The following is a 23,229-nucleotide window of genomic DNA, read 5'->3' as shown; positions in this document are numbered from 1 at the left end:
TTCAGGCCACAGCAACTCTTTTGTTTTTAACACATTCTTACAGTCCTTACAACCCACAAGAGAATTGGCATTGCTGTGCCATAAATTTAGCAGATTAGCCAGTGGCTAACTGGCTGAATAGCACTGTGAATTGTCACTTCTAGTTGGTAAACTCTGTGCACACTGCGTCAGTGCCAAGTCAATGAACTGCAAACCTAGTCCCGAAGAGGTGTTCTCTCCTTGGGCCTCTGTGCCACGCCCTTGAAGAATGCTAAAAGCTGTTTAACTAAGATACGGTCTACTAAAAAATGTTGTGTCATCAGGAGATAAATGGGAAACCTGCATTTTAAAAATCAGAAGACACTGTGAAAAAACAACTGGATTTCACCACAGGCATCTGAAGACTCTTTACACGTTGCTTCTTTGCTTTGGTATTATACTTTATCATGTAACTTGGCTTAAAAGAGAGGGAAAGAACACTTAGGGTTTCATCATCACGGTTTCTTCACGAATTTATAAAATGCGAAATACTTTACAAACTGCCTCCCTCTTGCCTTTTTCAACTGTTTATTCCTTGAACTGCACTCTCTGACAGGTATTTTAATATAGCTTGGACCGTCGATGCCTTTCGACTGATAACCCTAGTGAAGCCCAGTGAACGGCTGCGGGCTGTGCGTCAAGGACTTGTTTCCCCCTCCTCCTCCAGAACAGGTTTCCCAAGGACCAGATCCAAATCTCGCTGCGGTGCGATGCGGGGTGAGAATGTGAAGCACAGCTTTGTCCACAGCCCTGTGCGGCCCAAGGTTACCCTCGCGGAACCCAGCGCGGGGGCTGCCCTAGGGCCAGAGGCCGCCTGCAGGCCGGGCTGCGCCACGCACCAAGGAACGGGCAGCTGCGGGGAGCCCCAAACCCGTGCCCGCAGGAGCCAGCGGGTCTGCTCTCGTCCGGCAGGCGCACGACGGGAAAACCCTCGGGGCTCCGTCCTTTCTTTGGGGACCGTCCCTTCCCGGGATGTGGCGGACAGCAGCGGCCGGGAGCCAGGGGCGCTGTCAGGGCAGGGCAAGATGGCGCCGGACCGTGCGTGCGCGCGCGGCCGTTGGGCGCGCGGCCCCACGCGCCCGCGGCTGCACGAGCGGCGCCGCCGCACCGGCTCCCCCGCCCCGCCGGCGCCGCCGCGTCACGTGAGCGCGCCTCGCCCCCGCCCCCCCCGCGCCGGGCGTGACGCAGCGCGGCGGATCTACGGCGCGCCACTGGTGACACGGCTCAGCACAAGCGGAGGCGCTCGGCTCCCCCCGCGCGGTAAGCGCTGCCCGTCGCGGCGCGGCTGGCCCGTCCCGCCGCCCAGCGGCGCGGGGCGAGCCGCTGCCTCGGTCCTCGCGAGGGGGGCTCACGGGGTCGCCCCGTCGCCGTCTCCCCTCGGGCTTTTTGGGCCTCTGCGCTGCCGTCGTTTTTTTTTTTTTTTTTGGGTGGGCGGGCGAGCGGGTTGTGGGTCGCCATCTGAGCCAATCCCGTGCCTGCTTCCTCCCAAGCTGTTCGCCGATTGGCCGGGGCGCTGAGGGCGGGAAGAGCGCCTCTGGCGCTCATTGGCTGCCGCAGCCGGCCCCGGGGCCCTGGGGGTCTTCCCTTCCGCTGTGCCGCAGGCGGGCGGCGGCGGGCAAAGGAGAGGGCGAGGGCACGGGCGAGGGCAGCGGGGACGGACGGAGAGAGAACCGGGCAGGGCGGGACCCGCTCGAGCCACCACCGCGCTGCGCGGTTCCGGCTGGCGCGTGCTCCGGGCTCCTCCCCGGTTCCCTGTGTCCCCCCCCCGCCCAGCTCCCCGGGGCCGGTGCGCACGCGCGGGGCCCGGCCGGGCGCGGCTGCGGCCTGAGGAGACGGCGGGGCACGGCGGCGGCGGTGGGCGCCGATCCCGTGGAGCCGCCGCCCCGCAGGGACGGCCCCGGGCGGCACCCCCGACCGGCCGAGCAGGGACTGATGGCGCGGTGCTGGCTGCGCAGGCGCGGCGGGGCGGGGTCGGTCCGGGGAGGGCGCTCGGCAGTGGCGGTGCTACCCTGAGTGGTTTCAGCCACCCGAGCCCCCCGTTTTTTACTTCCCCCTTCTTTCCCGAAGGTTGCTGTAAAATGAGCGGGGATGAGCTTTGAGAAGTGCAGCGGTTGACGGTGAGGGATGGACACACGTGATTGCAGGAGCTCTGTATGTGGCTCTTGTAAGGGATAAAGGAAGTGTGGTTGCTACTTTCCCTTTATTCTGCATCAGTCAACAGGCAGAGCAGTCACAGAATTACAGAAGTAGGTTGGAAAGGACCTCTGATACAGCGAACACCGTTTTGTCAACAGATAGCATTGTGTGCCACATCCAGTCTTTCATTAAAACACCTTCAGGAACAGTGACTCCGTCACTTCCCTGGGCAGCCCATTCCAAGGTTTAATCACACTTTCAGTGAAAGATTTCTTCCTGATGTCCAGCCTAAACCTCCCCTGGTGCAGCTTAAGGCTTTTGTCCTCTCAAGCTGTTGCCTGGGAGAAGATGCTGACCCACACCTGGCCTCACCCTACTTTCAGGTGGTTGTAGAGAATGATAAGGTCTCCCTTGAGCCTGTTCTGGGCTAAACAATCCCAGCTCCCTCAGCTTCCTCACAGGACTACTGCCCTCCTCTGGAGGTCGGGCTCTTGAATCATGAGCACCTCCTGTGCTCTCAGTCTTCTGATTTTCGACGTGGCTTTGATCTAAGGAGTCAGACCCCTAGGGAACCTGTCAGATGGTGGCAGGGAAAGCAATAGAAATGTTAATACACTTCTGAGGGTGTGTCTGTCTTCAGAAAGAAAGATCATGAAACCAGAACTGCTGGGTGGCCTTTGAGGGATTGGTTATTATCTGTATGTCCTTTATATAGAAGAAATTGTTTAGTGTGAGGGTGGAAAGGCACTAGCACAGGTTGCCCAGAGAGGCTGTGGGTGCCCCATCCCTGTAACTGTTCCAAGGCCAGGTTGGATGAGACTCTGAGCAACTGGTTCTTGCAGAAGGTGTTGGCACTAGGTGATCTTTGAAGTCCCTTCCAACCCAAGCCTTTCTATGGGTCTGTGTCCTGTCCTGTTTACTTTGAGCTGTTGTGAAAGGTTTCCTGTTGCTGCTTCAAATAACTTCAAATAACTCCATAACAAATAGTTGTGGCCTGTGGACCACAATGTTAATATTAAATGTAATGTTAGGTGGAGGAAGGAAAAACCATTTGTGATCTGAATGCAATAGCTTGTAGTGATCTTAAAATTTATAAAGTTAAAGGTTTTGTTTCTGTTTTCCTGTGCTCTCTTTGCTTCTTTGTGTAGTTGTACAGATGCAGACTTGCAGGACCTTGGCTTTGCTCATGCTCATCCATATGATACTAAGGATGGTGGTATCACCTAGGGAGTGGTAAATAATGGGAATCTCAAAGTGCAAGGGTAAGAGTGGCAGTGGTGGATTTTCTGGTGGTGAAAAACCCTTACAGACTAACATACAATTTAAACACTGGATGTAATTCCCTGCGATTCTCACCTTAATACCCCAAAGGTGTGGCATGTGAAGACTATAAATTTTCCATTCCTCTATCAGAATATGAGTAACCAAGATGTTTGTATGAGGCTGGAGCTTTGGATGTTGGGATCTATATTTTTCCCAGGTCACACCTCTTCATGAAAGATGAAGACAATTACAGGCTTCAGTTGGGTCTCTCTTGCAATCTCCTACACTATTCACAGCAAGTTACATTCATCATGGAAGTAACATTGCAGTCATTCCGTCCTTATTTCATAAATTATCTCAGCATGGACATATAATCAGATTGTAGCTTTTATATATAAAATATGGAGCCTGGCAGTAATTGTATAATCCATACATTTTAGAAAAAGTTAAATGCACTGATGTGACAGGACGATGATGGACTGTGACTTTTTCAGTATGTTCAAACATGTCAGTTTTATTAGCATTTTGGGAAATATAATTCAAATGACTTGAGTTAAATTCTTTACTATCATTCTTCTGTAGGAACTACTGTATAGTAACAGCATCAAAGATTTCTAATTTATTTGCATGAGAGTTTTCTTTATTAGAAATGCTTTTAAAACTTAACCTGTGTTGTCTCTATAGAAAAACATTACTTGGAGATACAATGTGTGTGCAGAAGATGTCAGTCACAGTATTCCATTAAACTCAACCTTTTGTAGTGAAGAACAGCATTTTCTTGTTAGTGTGCACAACATTAGAATGAGGTGGCTTTGCTTTGCCTATTTTTTTTTTCCAATTTTTTGAATGTGTACAGTGTTGGGATTTTGTGCATGAGGTGGAATTTACAGACACACTGGCACATGAAATGTGGTTGAACTGGAATTGTTTGGTGGCTCTTATGTTTGAATTTCCTAACATGATTTAGAATTTAAATATTCTCTTCCTCAGGAAAACATAAAGGTTTCTTTGGATGGATGATCCCACCAAGTCAAATAAAACCACTGGTTTCAGATACACTTGGTCTAGTCATTCATTGAAATTAATGCCTTGGTATTATGGTGCATGTTAAAGGTACTAAAAAGTTGACCTTTTAGATTGAAATCTGGAGTATAACTTACTCTTTTGAAAGCTTGGGGAGAAAGACAAGATGATGTGATTGAACAGATGTAGTGGCTGTGTTTCCTTCAGCTGTTCTCAGAACCAGACATGCAGTGGAGTGGTCTCTCTCCTGTGCTCTGTGTTGCGTGAAGAGTCAAATGGAAGTGGTGCTTTCACTTTGACATGCTGTCAGCAGCTGCCCAGCTCAGCATTTGTGGTTATTTTTCTACCCCAGGAAGGTCTTGCTTTGTGTTGGCCTTGCCACCTTGGGGTAGCACAGCCCCCCAGCGCTGCCCCCGCTGCCCGAGGTGCAGCCACATTCCTCTGCAGCCCAGGCATGGAGGCACTGCTTCTCCTGTGCACCAGGAGTGGAAGGAGCAGAAGCAGTGACAGCAGTTCTTGGTGGACACAAATACATGAAGGAAATGAGCACTGTGCCTCACCAGTGATCACAGAATCAACTAATGTTCTTTCTCAAAAGACCTTGGAGATCAAGTCCAATCTCTGACTCAACACCACCATGTCAGTTAGACCATGGCACTAAGTGCTGAGTTCAGTCTTTCCTTAAACACCTCCAGGGATAGTGACTCCATCACCTCCCTGGGCAGTCCATTCCAATGGCTAATCACGTGTCAAGAAACTCTTCCTCATGTGCAGCTTAAACTCCCCCTGGTGCAGCTTAAGACTTGTGTTCTCTTGTCCCGTTGCTGGTTGCCTGGGAGAAGAGGCTGACTTCTCTCAGGCAAGTACAGTGTTTAGTACTAGCAAGCATAGGGTTATCCATGGATGTCTTGGAGAGAATGTGTTAGGAGTAGGGTTGCATGGGATCTGGCAATGCAAACTACTTAAATCTTGCCTGGCCTGTGATGTCAAATTTCATGCAAAATCTCTCCAGTAACATTAGAATGGTTTTATATTTGGTCTGTTTGCTTTTGCAGTGGACATTCTTACATGGCTACACAAACCTGTATGAAAGTTTAAAGATGCCTATACATAGTTCTAAACTATAATATTTTTTTTTTGGTCATTATGGGCTGTGTTAACCTGTAAACTGAGATTGTTTGTTAGCATGTGTATATAAAACTAGTGAAGAAGCAAAAAATGTAAAAAGATGTTCCTGTAATTTCCAATTTCTCACCTGCAAAAGTTCCAAAGGTAACTTCTTGCTTTGCAGAAAGGAGTTGCATGTTTAAAACAGGAATCATACATGCTTTCCTGCTCTGCAGTTGTGAATGCCATTAGTCCTGTTTCTGCCATCTGCCAGAGAAGAGTCAGTAGTTACAGGACGGTCTGTAGCCTATTGTAGGTGTTTATGTTAAATGTATGTGAAAGCTTTCATATTTTACTTAATCTCAGTTCTTCAACATATGGAGATGAAAGAAAGTTGTGTCCCAAACTTATGTCAGCAATGTATAGATTTATAGCAGAAAGAAACCTAGCTATCTTTTCTCCTCAGTATGAAAAGGAAAATTGCAGTACTTACTACCCAATTCATACACATCCTTATGAAGAAAGAAATGACCTAAGTGCCTTTTAGAAACAGGCACTAATGGTGTTCCAAAAGTAGAATGCTTGTTTGCATGATTGTCACTGCTTTCCAGTCCTCTGTTAGCAGAGCTGTTGATTGCTAATTTTTTTTTTTTTTGCTTTGTTTTGTTTTGTTTGCTTGTTCTACAACAGGCTCTTCTCTGTAGTGTGGCCTACTACTGAGCTACGGTCTGTGTGGGTTTTGTTTAAGTGGGCTGTGAGGCCATGAGTGTTTTAGGTTTTCTTGATCCTTAGTGGTGCAGGCATAAATTTTAATTCCCTCTGTCTTTCTGAGTCCAGACATACAAGTTGTTACGTGTGTGTGATGTATGCAATGGCCCAGGGGGAGGTGTACAGAGTGAGGATACACAGTATTTCAGTGTATAGATCTGAATGTATACATTTCTATAGGTTATATTTTGCTACAAGTACATATGTAAATGCTTTTGTAGCTGTTATTTCTTTCTCTCCCTGTAGTTATAAAGTTTATTGCTGTTCTTAGCCCCATCTTTGTAATTTCAAAAGTTCTTCTCAAAAATATAGGTAGCATGATATAAAAAATACATACAAATGTTAAAATCCACTGGAATTACAAGGGGTAACAAAGCTTACTGGAATACTAACACTAAGTCATCATTTCACTTGGAAATCATAGTTTCACGTGATTTTGTTTTTTTTATGGAATCCATACAGTTACCTGGTATATAAGCTTTTCTGTAGGAAACATTCCAGCAAGAAGTTTGTGAACGTTCCAGAGAAGTTTGTGGAGGTCCTGACAGGAGTTCTGATTTAATCAAAGACAGATTGTTGTGTTGCCATTTGGATGGCCTCAAGAGCTCTGGTATGGCTTTATATATGTGAGCTCTCTCTTTAGTCAGGTTTTCAAGCTTGGGCTCACTCTGGGAGAGCCTGTGACCTTCACCTGTTTCCATTCAATGGCTTAGATTGGATTTATTTAAATGTTTGCTGTAGACATTTGCTGTGAAAATGAGACAGTCCATGCAGAGTTGGCTTTAGCACTCCTAATCAGGAGCAGACTTACTTTATCTGCCCTGGTGGTGTCTAGCATGTTGGCATCACCCACTTCTGTGCTGGAGGGAGAAGCAGGGACAGGGATGACCTTTCCGTCTTGGTTGACATGTGGAGCCATCAGACTTGCTGCTCCTGTAGTGCCTGGAGGGTTGGTGCCTCTGGAAAGCTCTGTGCTGGCTGTGTGTGCTGTAGCTGAATCTCACCCTGCTGTGTGCCCAGAGCTCACTGGGTGTGCCAGGTTTCCTGCTCAATGTTCTGCAGCCCTGCAGGACATCTGTGTGACTGACAAATGTCAGGTTTTCTGGTTTCCATGCTTCTGAGGAGCATGTCTTGATGTTCCTGGGATAGCCAGCATCTATGCACATCTTTCTGCACAAGAGCCATGGCATAGGAATATGGCACAGGAATATGGCACTTCTGCATTTTGCAGCGCAATGTGGTCTTTTAACATGGAGAAAGAAATTCCAGTTGCATGCTTGTCTTCCACTGAATGTTTAGGTGACATTGAATATTTAAGTTGGGTTGTTCCAAGTCCTTGAGAAAAGGATAGCAAACTCCATACCTTCAGCTAAGGCAAAATGTTGCACTTTCCTGGTTCCTTGGTGTGTAACATGCTTTCTGCAGGGATGTATCGACATTGGATTTGGGACGCTGAATACACACTCAGGACAGCAGTGATTTGGGACAGCAGGATTTGGGACGCTGAATACACACACAGGACAGAGTGTTTTGTTTTTTTGTTTCATTTGTTACTTTTGTCTTCTTTTAACTTTCAATGCCTGTAAAGGCATTTAAGTAAAGGCTGTTTCTTTCCATGCTCCCCATGTGAGGCAAACTGAGGTTTATCTTAATCTTTAAAGGGAAAATTATTCTTGGGTTATGTCATATAAATTGTTAATAGGATATACATTTCTGAAAAGTCAGAATGGATAAATTTAAAATCTAAAAGCACTGCAGCTTGTTTGTTTGTTTTGGCATCTCCAGAATAAAGTCCAATGAGTACCAAAAATTACTAGTTCAGCATGTGTATCCTTTACTGGGCAAAGCCTGCCTGTTAGAAGACAGAGCTAATTTTTTTTTTTTTTTTGTTGGTTGGAGGCAATGGTAGCACAACATGTAAGTTCAAAGATACAGTACATAAAGATGTTTTCTGGATGTTGTCTTCAGAATCTGCCAACTTAGTTTCTGTTGTTCTGAGTTTTATTGGTACAACAATGGACTGATTTGAATTGCATTTGTTTTGTTTTCCCTGCCTGTTGTTCGCATTTTCATTTTAAATTATTTACAAGTCTGAAGCTTGAAGATGAGAGCCTAATGAATGCTTTTAAAAATAAAACCATCTTCTTTAAGCATGTTATGCTTCATGTTTTGAATTTATAACCCAAGCCTTAATGAATAGTTTCCTAGTTGCTCTCATCTTAGAATTTATGAGCTGTCCTATTTACAAGTCCTACCTATACAATGGAAAGATAATTCCTGTTTACCTTAAATAAACTGTTCTTGTTAACAAGCTTAAACTGCTAATTAGGAATAATATGGCAATGAATACTATGTCAAACCTTTTAGCAAGAATGTGAAGATGCAATATTTAGTTGTTGAGCCTTTTCTGGTACATTCCACATAGGAATACAGAGTGTTGTGGGTTTTGCTGTTTCATATATGTATCAGATTAATAAAAAGTATTTTAGGGAGAAACTGTGGCATGTAGGTCCTCACAGAAGCAGATTGATTTCTGCCTTACATTTAGGATGATATGTTGGTGTCCACATACTATGATACTGCTAAAAGCCTCTTTGTTGTAAGGCTTCAGATAGATGGCAGACATGTGAAAAACCCTTATGACTTCATGTTTATGTCCAGGTAGTATTTTTTAACAGATAAATTATTCTTCTGAAAAAACCAACAGGGATAGCAGTAGTTGCTTTGTTTTGAGTGTACATTAATGTAATTTAATCAGGAAGGAAAGAAAACCTGGGACTAGAATTTGATGTTATTTACCTGACTATAAATCAGAATATTTCCATTTAGTTTAACAGAATTTTTTCAATTTGTGTCAAAATGATCAAAATCAGAACCTGATACAACCTCTCCATTTCATAATTTTTGCATACAAAACCAAGGAAATAAAATTGGATTTTTAATTTTTTTTGTCCAAATCCTACCTCAAAAAACAGGTTGGTTCTTGAGCAAATGTTTTGCAATACAATGTTGTTACTTGTTGGTACTTGGAACTTGGCAGATATGTTATAAGAAAAAGAACTACCTTTTTTTTTTTCTTTAGTTGTTTCTCATTAGACTTTGAGTGTTAAAAATGCAGACTTGTGAATGTGAATGCCATTCTAAATCTAGGTAGCTCAGAAATTCTTGACAAGTATTGCTTTGACTTCTTTGTGAGTGCCTCTGATATCTGCAGAGGGTTGTATATAGGCTTTGTTCCCTGTCTCCTTTCCTTTGTGTCCCCTGAGGAGTTTGCAACAGGGATGGCAACCTGAGGCGGGAAAGGGAGGAGGAGACTGAAGAGAAAGTTGACAAAGGTTTGGCGCTGACCTGCAGCTGCTCTGGAGCAGGCATCTTATGAGATACAAGGAGCTCCTTCTGTCAAACCCCAAAAATCCTTCCTGGGCACAAGGTCATTGGCCACAGAAGGTGTTGTTTGGAGAGGACAAGTGAAATCCTGACCATGCATTTTGCTACCTCTGGTCAGGCTATTCAGGTTCCATTTCCAGGAGAATAATGTGCTGGTGGAGATTGACTTGCAGGAATGCTTTCTCTTCTTCTTCATTCACATCATCATGATTTCAGTAAAGTGTAACTTTGAGAAGGGGTGTTAAATAAACTTTTATTTCAGAGAATGCCTACCTTTGTATTTTGTATGCTAAGGGTATTTACCCTGTAAGGGGATGGGTTTCTGAGGAGGTGACTTACAGGCAGAGGCAATACAAGCTACGATAGAGGGAGAAATAGGTGAGCTTTCAGGCACACAAGCTTGTCTTTGTATGTGCTGCTGGTACCAAGATAATGAAAATATATTTGAAATGAAAACAAAGTTAATATCTGAAGTTTATACTTAAATATTGCATGGAAGTGCAGGAATATAAGGAGTATGTCTTTTTATGGGCTCAAATAATATTTTATTTATACATTTGTTATAAGTACTCAAAGGTCTTTAGTCTTGCCGTTAGAGAGTTTTGGGTGGCAATATAAGTGACAGTGCTTCAGTTGATGTCACTGTGGCCATGATTTCTTTTTTACTTTATTTTTCAATTATTTTTCATTCTTGTAAATTATGTTTCTAAGCTCTGTGGGATCTGTTTTGGGAGAAAAGAAATACTTCACATAATATTTAAATTTTGTTGGAATAAACCACCTAGAAAGCACAGGAAAAAAAGAAAAGGTATATTCCCTAAAACAAAATCACAGTAGGAGTTTTGCATTATAAAAGATGATGTTCATAGTGCTGGATTTGTTTAAACCGTCAGAATTGCAAAGCATAAATAATTACATAATTTCACACTTTCCAGTGAAGTCAGACCCTGATTAAGAAGTTGACAGCCTGAAAGAGTCTGCTCTTTGACAGTGATGTCTGTATTCCCTCAATTTGTAGCAACTGCATCTAGGAAAACAAACTGAGCTTTATTCCCTTTACTTTGAATGAGAACCCTTATTGACAAAGGGAGAATATTCTTTTTATTAAAAGTTTTCATACTTTAAATGCACAGATATTTCAGCTTTTCTGCTTTCAGCTAGCCTATATTTTGCTGATACCAGGTCTTCTTGCTGTCTTGGTTCTCACTGTCTTTCAGTATGTTTGATATTCATATTTCTTTTTTATTCCTTCTTCCTTGCTGTGCTTTTTTTCTTCCTTTTCTTAAACAAATAGACAATATGGTAATATGAACTCTAATAGGAAAAAGGCATTGTTTAACTCAGTTGGGGTACTACTAATCCAGTCACCAAATGTAACCATAACACAGCATGCATTTTAATTATTAAATATAATGGAAACTTTGCATTTTAAATCTAGAGCTATAAACCACTTGTTTGAAAATGCAAAGTTCAGCGCTATGATTTTAGTTTGTAGTGAATTACAGGGCAGTATTCTTTGATCAGTTATTACAAGTTGAAGATTAGTAGCATTCAGTGCTTGTGTTAATTTTGAGAGTACATATAGGAGTCACTGCAGGTCAAACTGAAGCTCAGTCATGTATATTTTTAGTGATTTAGTGAGCTGACTGGATCAAACAGTGTTAAAATGTGTGGCTAATACAGTCATGCCAGTCATTCCATATAGGGGTAATTTAAAGGAACATTTTGAGGACAGTATTCCTCCAAATTTTAGTACTTTGTAAAATATGCTTTAATTTTAAAAACCATTTTGTTGTGGTTTTGCTTCTAGAAATGTTTGTTTGAATAGTTCTTGAAAGCACTCCCAATGATTTTTTGATGACCTTCCAATGAATAAGAGCAGCCAGGTAGAACAATTAATAAATGTTTTCTTGTGTTTGTTCAATATATATTTTTTGTAATGAATATATTTTGATCATAAATTCTAATAAATACAGTGAATTTGAATGAAATAATCTCATAGTCTGTGCATTTTTTTGACATGAAGTATAAAACTGTTCCTAGAGTGAATGTGGATTTTAGTGACTCTTCATAAAAGATTCCTAATCCCTGCATGAGACATGCAGGCCTGAACAGGCTCTGTTTTTGGGACTGGTGGACACCAAGTTATGGAGCAGCTGCAGTAGGTTTGGAGGAGTAGGAGGCTTTGCTTGGGTGTTCAAACTGCAGGTGTGCCCCAGGCACAAGAATGAGGCTTCTCATGTTTGTGAGCAGTAAATGATGTGGTAGCAGCTCTGCAGAGTCAGTGTCTTTTTTCCAGATTGCCATATTTAGCAACTCTCATTTTCTGGGCTTAGGACTTGTGCTCGCTGTTTTTCTCCAGCTTAGGGGCTGTCTCATGCTGGTTGTGAAGCTAACATACCAGATAGATACAGACATGAGTGATTTTGGAATGTTGAATTTTGGGAATCAAGTGCAGATTTTGTGCCATGAGACCATCCGATCCCTTAGTGGATCCTTGCTGTTTGGTTCAGCCATTCCTTTCCCTTTTTTCCTGTTGATGATCTGGCATAAATTCCATGCATTGGTAACTGATACTGCATTTGCAGACTTTGCTGTTTTAAGTTTTAAGGATATGTTTGCCTTAGAGCATCAATCTTCTCATTCTTTCTCTTGTTCCTCATTGTTTGTCTCTATTGCAAATCAAGCTATATCAAAATAATGAATGATATCAATGTCCAATAGATCCCTAAAATTCATACTTTGTAGTTCTTTTTGCTCATTTGCCTTTTTTGAGTGTGTGGCAGGAGGGTGTGTAGGTAATATCTTTCTACTGTGTTTGGCTTTTTATGCATATTTTGTAAATATCCTCTGCTGTCTGTGTATGCCAGATTAATCTAGTCCGCTAAAAGGTCTTCCTTGTGAAGGTTTTTTGAAAATCTACCTTCAAGCCTGAATCACTGTAGAGACCCAATGAATTTATAGACATTGCTTATTTGTATTGTTGTGGGAATTGGTTGCAATACATATACATAGTCCTCATGGGCTTGTAGTTAAAGAATTGCCAAGAGAGAGACTTTTCTGATGAATAAACTTAGCTGAAGACTAAATAAAGGCTATGTTTGAGCACATGGCCCCGGTGGTTTCCTCTGAGCAAGAGTGCAACATCACCTGGGGCACATGGGAGCATCTCTGGACTTCAGGTCTTTGCCAGCTTCCCTGGTGCTCCTGAGACAGTGTCTGCAGGCATCTACCTGGTGTAGCTTGGTTGTTGCTCCTGCCAGCTCATCCAACTCACCACCTGCACCATGAGAACCAATGCAGGGTTTTAATCCTTTGCTGCTTCTTCCTATTCCTTTCAGACTGTAAAATGGGGACTCTGGGAATAAAGGTGAATGTTGCTGTTGTGCTCCAGGAAAAAGCTGAAAGTAAGATATTGCTAGGAGGAAATAGGGTAGGTTGTAGCTTGCACCTTAAGGTCATAGATTGCTTGTCTCTTGTTGCTTAATTTCATGCTTCATTTTGGAATCTGCCATCTTATGTATGAATTATTTTCCATGCTGTCTTAAATAAGACACTTTTAATCCTTGTGATGGTTTTATCTGCCTTTATTTTTCTGTTCAGTTTTCATTGCACTGTATATTTTCCAATCGCCAGTTCTTGAATTCTCAAGTCTTATATCTTTTAATTGTGAGAACCCTTTTTTCACTGGCTGTTTTGTCTCTTTGTCATTTTTAAGATGTGCTAATGTGCTTTGTCTTGTCTCTTCTCTGACACAGGTGATTTTATTGCTGTTTGCTATTCTCACTTATTTTCCATTTGTCCGATTCCCAGTTGTACAGCTGACTTCAGGAGGTAGCAGTAGGCTAAGATAGCCAGACCTGGCAGGTCAGCAGCAGCTGGAGGCCAATACCTGGCTCCCATCTGCCCAGGGGCTCTGGTGCAGCCAGCTGACCATCTCCCAATGGTTCTTCAGGGGATGGGGTGGGAAGATGGGTCTGAATTAACAGATGGCTCCTACCAACTGATTTAACTGGCCAAGAGTTAAAATTCTTAGTCTAATTGCTTTTCCCCTTCTCTTCTCTCACATTCTTTCTTGCCTTCCTTCTGAAACAGTTTTTTTTTTTTAATTTGTAAAAGGAAAAGTATACCAACTTTTACATATGAAGTGGATTTTTACAGCTGAGGTATAAATTCCAAAAACTAGGTGGTTTATAATGGAAACACTTAGGAGGGAGAGGGGAGGGCACATTATATAATACATATGTAACCTTTTTTCCCCTCTCTTTAGTGAATAGACCGTTTAAACTAAATTAAGTAAAGGATATAAATTCTGTTGTTTCAGTTTTTAATATTTCATGGCTGATTTTATAGATAAAAGTTACATTTAATAATAAATATGAAGAAGAATTTATACAGCCTGTTCTAGTTTGATATGGAACAGCAAATCCCATTTCTCTGTAGCTGTAAAGAAAATTCATTATAATGTCTTTGATTGTAAGAGATGTCTTCATTGTGATTAGTTACACTGATAATAAAACAATCTTTTTACAAATGGCACAAGATACATGAGATCTCATGTGTCTGCCTTTTAATAGCATTGAATGTGTGCATTTGCTACCTTTATTCTGTAGTCCTTTAATTTATAACTGGGCACTTTTAAATTCTACAAGTTATTAAAAATAATCTAATATAATTTAATTTTTCTTTTGAAGCATTCTGGAAAGCGAGTTATTAATGCAACTAAGCATTGTTAATTGTTGAGTTTTCAAAAAATAAACTAACTTAAAAAGAAGTGGGTTTATGTAATTTTATTTAATTCTGAATAACAAGTTTTGTAGATAAAATTGTGAAATCTGGATATATGGCATTACTTTACAAATTCTTTTTAAGCACTTAAAGAAATATCTTGATTTTCAAATGCCCTGTTCCCAGTGAATTCAGTTGAATTTAGATGTGAATAGGTATTCAAGTAATTTAAAACACAGGTAGTGGCATGAGGAGGCCTGGTAAAAATTTGTCTTGATGGCAGGGCCCAAAGAGTGATGGTGAATGGAGTTACATCCAGCTGATGGCTGCTCACCAGTGGTGTTCTCCAGGGCTCAGTACTGGGGCTGGTTCTGTTTAATATCTTTATCAATGATCTGAACAAGAGGATTGAGTGCACTCTCAGTCATTCTGCAGACAACACTGAGCTAGCCAGGAGTGTTGATCTGCTGGAGGGCAGGAAGGCTCTTCAGAGGGATCTGGACAGGCTGGATCAATGGGCTGGGGCCATTTTGTGAGGTTCAACAAGGCCAAGTGTTGGATCCTGCTCTTGGGTCATGAAAAACCCCAGGCAGCACTACAGGCTGGGGGCAGAGTGGCTGGAAAGCTGCTGGTGGAAAAGGACCTGGGAGTGCTGAGTGACAGTGGCTGAACGAGAGCCAGAGTGGGCCCAGGTGGCCAAGGAGGCCAATGGGTTCCTGGCCTGTGTGGGGAATAGTGTGGCCAGCAGGAGCAGGGCAGTGGCTGTCTGTCCCTCTGTACTCAGCCCTGGTGAGGCCACACCTCAAATCCTGTGCTCAGGTTTGGTCCACTTACATCAACAAAGACATTGAGGTGCTGGAGTGTGTCCAGAGAAGGGCAGTGGAGCTGGTGAAGGGTCTGGAGCACAACTCTTATGAGGAGCTGGGATTGTGTAGCCTGAGAAAAGGAGACTCAGGGGAGACCTTAACACTCTCTATAAGTACCTGAGAGGAGGTGGGGCCAGGTGGGGGTTGGTCTCTTCTCCCAGGTAACAAGTGACAGGACCAAGCGGAAATGGCCACAAGTTGCACTGGGGGACGTTTAGATTGGATTTACAAAAAATTCCTTTACTGAAAGGGTTCTCAAGCCCTGAAAAAGGCTCCTCATGGAAAGGGTGGAGCTTAGCATCCCTAGAGGTATTGAAAAGATGTGTGGATGTGGGACTTGACATGGTTTAGTGGTGAACTTGGCAGTGCTGTGTTAACAGTTTGACTTGATGAACATGGTCTTTCCCAACCTAAACAATTCTATGATTTGGGGAGAGAGAAAATTTTGTGAGAGATTCATTGAAAGGGGTATTAATTTTTTTCAATTGTACATGCACCTAAGAATACTTAGATGTCCTTAACACAGTAGTATAGAATGAGATTGATGAGAAGAGTGTAATGGTTGTAATAAGATCCTTTGGATATTTACATTGCTATGATTTGTGCTGTTACAAGGGTTCAACCAGTGAAATCTTCTGTATTGTTTAGTATATGGAAATAATATCAGATATTAAATCCTGGGAAAGTGGTGCATTTGCTCCAAAATTTTAAATTGTAAAATGGAATTGTATTTTAAATTGTAAAATGGAATTGCAGGGTCGCTGTTAGAAGTGAATTCCTTTCCTGTTTCATGTCAAAAGAATTTGGTGCTTTAGGATGAGGAAGGCTATTTAGCTGACAAAACAGAAGTTGCATTTGATTATCAAATACTCATGGAATTTACTAGAAAGTGATAGTCTGTATGATAGCTCTTGGGGAAAAATAGGATGTGATGCTCAAGTCTTCTAGAAAATTCATGGAACAGCACACTTAATGTTAGGTTTCACTGTAAAAGACGTAAACCAACATTTTTGCTCTGTTAACAGTAAGGTTTAATTTGACACTGTTGTCTCTTTTCCATTGATGATAACAGCTAGGAAAAGAGTTAGCTTGTCAAAGTTTTTCCCAGGGTGAACACTAAAAAATGACTGTTGATGACTGAAACAGGTGACTAAATATTCTTTTTACCCTCTGAGAGATAAACAGGCTGCACCAGGACCCTTTACTGTAGGAAGCAGCCCCTTGGACCTGCAGTCAGAGGGACTGACTCTCGGCTGGGCTGCTCCGTCAACTGAGAGCTGCCAAAACCCTGTCCTTCTCTGGGGGACACATGTGGCATTGAGTCTTGGCTGTGCTTTGCTGTGGTAAGTCACCACGTGGGTCACCCATCCTGTGGTCCCTCAGATCCTGTGGGTGTTTGAGCTGAGCAGCAGCCTGCTTAGTGATATGTCAATTTTTTCCTGCCAGGAAAATGTTGGAGCAGGTGCAATTTATTACTCTAGCTTGGTCTCTTGGTACTTGCCCGTGGTTGCTACTGTGTATGTTTTCTGTGTTCATTAAAACCTATTGATCTTGGGAAAGTTTGTGAGATTGATTTCAACTTGGTGTTTTTCAGGGAATTAGTAGCATTTTTAGTAATATCACTCTCCTAAAGCATCCCTGAGAGAAAGAGTGATGATGTATTGAAGAAAGACAGAGTCTCTGCAACCAAGTTGCAGTTCTGCCCCAACTCTCAAGGTCCCCTTGCCCAGCCAAGCACTGCAAGGTCCTTCTGTGACCTCCTGTGATGCCCAGGAACTGTGTCTGGGCAGGGTCCAGCAGCATCTGCACTCCCTGCTCAGGAGGGCCATGAGGAGCAGAAGGCCATGCCTGAGGCCACCAGGTTGACCAGGCACATCTTCCTAGTCTGTGGAAGAGGAGGGCTGTGGTGCCACCCTGATCACGCCAGATGATAGTGGGGTTAGCACTGTGTGGCTGCTGGGCTCTGGTGAGAGGGAGATACTCTGCACACCTTGGGCTCCATTGCTGATATCTCCCATATTTGATATTGTGGTGCTAGCTGGAGATGGGAGTTTGATTGGATAAACCAACAACAGAAGGAAATGTGTTGCAGTCTTGTGTAGCTGTTAAACAGTGTGCTTCAAAATAGGGAAGGGGTTTTGTACTCTTAAGATACCCAGTTAGCAAGGTGCAGCTCTTAGAGCAGAATGAAGCTTCATAATTTTGTAGGTATTAGGTAGGTAGTCCCCAGTGCAACTGTTCCCTGTTGCTATACCCCATTGCACCACTCCTGCAGGAGAGATGAAAATGTTGTCAGGTGGTTCCTTGTTTGGAAATGTAGTTGAACACGTGTGCCTCACACAGATTGTGCTATCACTGTGCACAGTGATGCTTAGGTGCATTGCTGGTTCTGGAAGAGAGCTGAGTTTCAGGGACTAATTTAGGCAAGCACCAAATTTGTTGTATTGAAACAAATAGACATGGAGGCAAATGGATACTGTTGACAAGCAGCAGCTTTGAAACCTTTATGGTATTTGTTACCAAACTATCAGTAAGTGTGAATGCTTTGGACTAGTAAATGGGGGTTTTATTTTGTCAGTGATGGTGGTATCAACAGGAGGCTGTTCCTTGTCATCAGTCCCTTCCCTCCTTCAGTTCTATCTGCCTAGGACCCATTCTGGGAAGATGTGGTTTCATCATAGGGGCTGCAATAGCAGGTGGAAGCTGCTCTGGCACCCTCTGGCCTCTTTCTCTGGGATAGCCATGCCTTCTCCCTCATTCACCTTCACTCTCCACCTGCTGACCAAGAGTGTGTTTTGCTGGGGAAACGTGGGAGAACCGGCTTGGCCTTCATCCTCTTTTTGGTCCTCAGCTGAAGTGCAGGAGGCTTTTGTAGCCATATGACTTAGTTCTTCTAGTGAAGGTCTTGAGGATGGGGAAAGGAAAAGGCTTCATGCTACGCCATAGTAGTATCCCTTGACTGCTATCACAGGCACCACAGAAGTCATGAATAGTTTTTGTATCATCCCATATTGCCAGTGCTTGGACTCACATTGCCGTGGTCACACTGGTACGCCTCCCATTGCTGTCTTATATTGGTTTCTGTCTCTTGACACAGACAGATGTGTCACATTAGAATAAAGGTCAGTTGGAACCCCTGAACTGTTCTGAGTACAGAACTATGTAGCATTAAAGGTTCTGCAGTGACTGTCGCTGAAGCATGGGTTTGTTCAGCTGAACGCAGGTAACAGGTACTTCTGGAGAAAGCCAGGCTTTGCACAGCTGTGCATGGTTTGTCACAGTCATGATCATCTAAGTTATTGGGGGAAAAATCCCTCTCTGTGTTGCAGAGGACATGGCAGCACTGTTGTGATTGTTTGCATGTTTTATATGAAAGCATTAAGGAGAAAAGGTGTGATTTGCCATGCAGCTCTTCCTCTGCATGTTAAGGGTTTACCCTCTCCATAGCTGAGGTCTGTGTACAGCTATCACCTTTTTATACTGATTCCTAATGATGGATATTAATTTTTTTTTGGTAGAAGTCCAATATAAATAAATAAATATAAAGAAGGAGAGGCTGATTTGTTTGCTTTCCTAAAGTGTGCTGGAGAACAGCCTGTGCTGGAGGCACTTGGGACATCATCTATTACACAGAGCCCTTCTGAGTGCACCTTGGTGTGAGGCAGCCCCCTGCTTCCACTGTGCTTCTCCCCAACACCTTGTGTTTTATGTGAACAACCCAGATGGAAAATCAAAACTGAAAAAAAGTCCCTTTTGTATGTGTTGTAGGACTGAGCTGAAATAGTTCCAGTGTACTCACTTCTATTTCATTGAAGAGAAAAAGAGGATTTGTTTCTAATAGTTAAATTTTTGAGTATCTGTCTATCATAATACAGTAATTTGATATAGACATATAAATATGTACATTCTAAAAATATTCTTGTTGAATAATATCAGCTGTCGTTTCTTTAGATATGCCTACCAATAGAACATGTAAGACTTTTCTGTTTGATCTGCTTTTCTCAGATGGAATGCTATTACTTCCTTGTATGTAGTGGCCACCAGGGGTCATCAGAATGCTTTTATTTTTATTAACATTCCCTTTTCTTTGGAAGCATATGTACACTTTGTGTTTTCTGGAAACTTTGTTAACCTATCACACAAAAGATCCAAAGTCTTTATGTTACCTGTTTAGCCAAAAATTCGTGCAGCTCTTTTCAGCTGAGCTTCTTGAAGAGGCAGCAGATAAGGAGAACAGGGTGCACAAGAGTGAGAAGCATGGCCATAAATACACTGTTTACTGCATGTATTCTTCTCTTGATAATTTAACTGGTGATAAATACAGTAGCAGTAGACGACAAATGTGTCCCAGGCTGTGATGGTAGAGGCCTCTTGTTGCTTTCTGTATCAAATGGTAGTTTTAAGCAAGAGGCTGACAAAGCCATCCTTTTTTGTGTTTTGGATTTAATTTTGAGCAAAGGTTGATGGAAATTTAGTAAGTCTTCACAAATATTAAACACCAGAGTAGTCTTCTAGGGAATTCATATTCCTTATGTTTTTAAAGGAGAAAATAGGGCTTCTTAGGACCAGGTTTCTAGGGTAAAATTTACAAGAGCCAATTTACAAGTAGAATCCATTAAAACTTGCTTTTATCTTTGGCTGCCAAAGTTCAGGAAAAATTTCAGACTTCCCACATTTTTGTCAGGTGTCTGTGATAGTGCCTGTGTACTTCTCTGGTGAATGCCAGTGTGGTCCACTGTACTTAAGAGGATACTACAGCCAAAAGTACAAAGGGATTCAAATTGCATTTTATTTTTTGCTTCTCTCTACTTTTAATTGGTGTACTTGGTGAGAATTGTATCTTACACAAAAGCATGTAATTTAGAGAATTCCCACAAACCATGGAACTTACTAGTGTATGTGGAAAATGGTATTTCTTTCCTGGAAATTTCTTTCCTGGATCTGATAAACTCTCTAAAATGAAGTGTTTTGCGAATACTTAAAAAGTGTGTTTCATCCATAAATATCACAGTGCTATATGAATGCAGTCTTTCTTGGATCCTCTGAAGTTTCTATTGAATGTTTTTATTGCTATTGTTACATGTATGCATTGCTCTGCAAACAGAATTCTTTGATTTTAAAATACATAAATAGACCTTAAATTTTCAAAAATTGAAAATCTGGAGGTTATATAACAATTTTTAGGAGATACTTGTGCATTTCGTCTTATTCTCTGTCTTGCGCGTGCATTCCTATTGATTCTGACTGCACTTAAAATGAAAAGTGTATATCTGTGTGTGTTTTTTTTGACTTCCTCTTCAAAGCTGATCTAAACAGTGGTCCCTGCTGCATTTAGCAGCATTTGGCTGTTTTTGAAATGAGTGGATGACGAACTAGGGAGCCTTTGTGTTGCCAGTTTCTGCCCACCTGGAAGAACTCGGAGTGGTTTGGAAGCAGAAGCAAGTGGGATGTGGGTCGTATTGCAGGTGCATTTCCTGTGATGCCATTACAATTTTTTCTGGTGGCTGTGAGAAAATGAAATTAATGGGTGCAGCTAACTCCCCATTTTCAGTGGTATGCAGGGGATGACTATCAGGGGGCTTTTCATTTTGTCACTTGAACTATTCTGGATAGATTTGTGTGGAAATTTCAAAATCTTTAGTCTTGGAAGTCTGCAGCTTATTTGGAAATCTCCTGTGGAGATTTTGATGTCCTGGGAAAGTGCTGGCTTTGTGTGAAGAACAGGCTCATGATGCAATGCTCGAAGTCCAGCATTTTTAAGCTGTAAGGGAAAACAAATGTTTGTAATCATAAAATTTTCCTCAAAAGAAAGGTGATCTTTGTTCCATTTCAGTTGACAACCGTATTGTCTCCTGTATTCCATTATTGAGGAGACTGTTAGCTTGGATTAGTCTTTCTGAAGGAAGCGAGGTAACTTTGTAAGGCCATAAGACAGGTATATGATTTGATTTAGGAAGGATGTTGTGCCCCTGAGAAGATGCTTGTTTGACACAAAGGTCATATGTTGAGATGAGTTGTTAACATGCAGTTTTGTGCAGGCTATTTAAGGAGCTCATTAAAATGATTTTGCTTCATTGCATCCATGATTTCATTGAAAGTATTAATTGTCTGAAAAGGGGAATTTTTACTGGAAAAAAAATGAAACTCTGTTTTCCATATGTCACATCCTTTACAAATGCTGCAGATTGGACATTGAATACTTGGAGACAATAGTACTGTGACTGAGAAGTGCTCTGGCAATTCTAATGCCAGGATTAGCATAAAACAAAAATAAAGTTAGTACTTGTAAATAAACTTTTTTTGTGTGGTGTTCTTCTGTACACATCCCTACGCCTTCTCTTGGCATATGACCAAAAAGAGAAGTAAACAAAATTGTATTTACCAGCAAGTTAAGGAATTTTGAAGTTTACTACAGGTTTATCAATAATTGCTAAATTAGTTGTCTTTTTGAAATTAATTTAAGATTACTACTTTTTAAGTTTCATCTGAGGATTAGAGCAGTGCAGATCTTACACTAGAAAGTGAACTGCACTGTCTCCACCCTTTGGCATAGTAAGACATTATATACTGGTTTTTGAACCAGTGGTAAAAAATTAGAACACTCAAATCCAATGTTCTCTATTTTCATCAAAGGAAACAGCTTCTGTCCACAAATGACTTATGCTTGTGTATAGAACTGTAGCAGACACTATGTCAATATACAAAAAAGCTTTGTACGAAGAATACGAAAGTGAGTTGTTATCAGGTAAAAAATGGTGGTGGCTGCTCAAGAAGTGCGATTTTTCTCTTTTTTTTGTATGAATTTTCTACTTTACAGATAGTGAGATAGTGCTGAATTGTGATTGTGGGGTGTCTTTTAAATTAGTTTAAATATCAAAACAAAAACTTCACGATTCTGATGATTTGGAAATCCCAATGGATGAAAGGGGAGAATCTTTATCTATATTGGTTTATGTGATATAGCCAAAGTACTACGTATTATACACTTGCAGTTTAAAAATGTGTCTTATACATTCTGTAAGGATTTAGATAGTTGGCCTGTGCAGATGTAACATAAGAAACAAACATGCTGCTTTTGAAGATCTTAAAAACATGTTTCACATCTTTCAGATATTTAGCGAATTATTGAAGAAAAGCACTATGTTTGAGCACCTATTTACAATAGAACTACTGAGCTCAGCTTTTTCTGAGCAAAAAATTTTGAGGCCACAATAGGTTTCTTTCCAAAACTTAGGAACGTCACTGTGCTGCAAAGAACCTTAAAATGCATTAGGTAATGTATGACTGTCTCCAAGCAGAAGAATTTGTTAACCTGAAGCTAATGTGGCAAATTAATTTTTGGTCATATCCTTTAAGGATCTGTTCAGCTATACTTGATTTATATGAACATTAACAAAAGATTTATGTTACAAAAAGTCAACCCACTTTTGAGTTAGAACAGCTTCATTTTGAACATTGAATATGATGTTAAGAGAGCACTCTTTGACAGAACCAGCTTTTAAACTATGGAAATACAAGGATTTGACTGCTGTCTGCTTAGCTTGGGATTGATCCTGTGCTGCAGTTTTCTGCTGTGCTGTACCTGGCATTACCATTGGCACAGTCGTTGAGCCTATATCAATACATTTTGTTTTATTTATGCAATACTTTAAGTGATTACGTATTGTTGCACTTCAAGCACTTGTTACTTGTAAAAATGTTTCCAGATGATGCTTTAAAAGATGAACGTAGCAGAAAACACAAGAAAGTTTACATCTTGCATTGATTTTAGTCTTGTAGGTCAATGAATAAGGTGGTTCAAGAGCTGATCTTCCTCATTCATACTGCTGTATGAGTTTGGCAGCATTACATTGCTATCAAAAGGCTTACTCAATCGCACTAAGTAGGAGTTAGATTTAAGCATATGCTTAAGGTGCCATGGCTTCAGAGGGTT

General features: G+C 41.7%; 1 protein-coding gene across 1 annotated transcript in view; it reads left to right on the top strand.

Moving 5' to 3' along the window:
• The first annotated feature begins 1,138 nt into the window (after positions 1-1,138).
• Positions 1,139-23,229, top strand: part of ZNF407 (zinc finger protein 407) — a 335,712-nt gene continuing 313,621 nt past the window's right edge. The window contains exon 1 of the mRNA XM_054646000.2: positions 1,139-1,278. The gene's annotated coding sequence lies outside the window, so the exon portion shown is untranslated. The remainder of the gene's footprint in view (positions 1,279-23,229) is intronic.

The sequence above is a fragment of the Agelaius phoeniceus genome, chromosome 1 (assembly GCF_051311805.1).
Source record: "Agelaius phoeniceus isolate bAgePho1 chromosome 1, bAgePho1.hap1, whole genome shotgun sequence".
Lineage (NCBI taxonomy): Eukaryota > Metazoa > Chordata > Aves > Passeriformes > Icteridae > Agelaius > Agelaius phoeniceus.
Note: the sequence above shows the minus strand (reverse complement) of the source record. Positions and strands in the feature narration are given on the sequence as shown.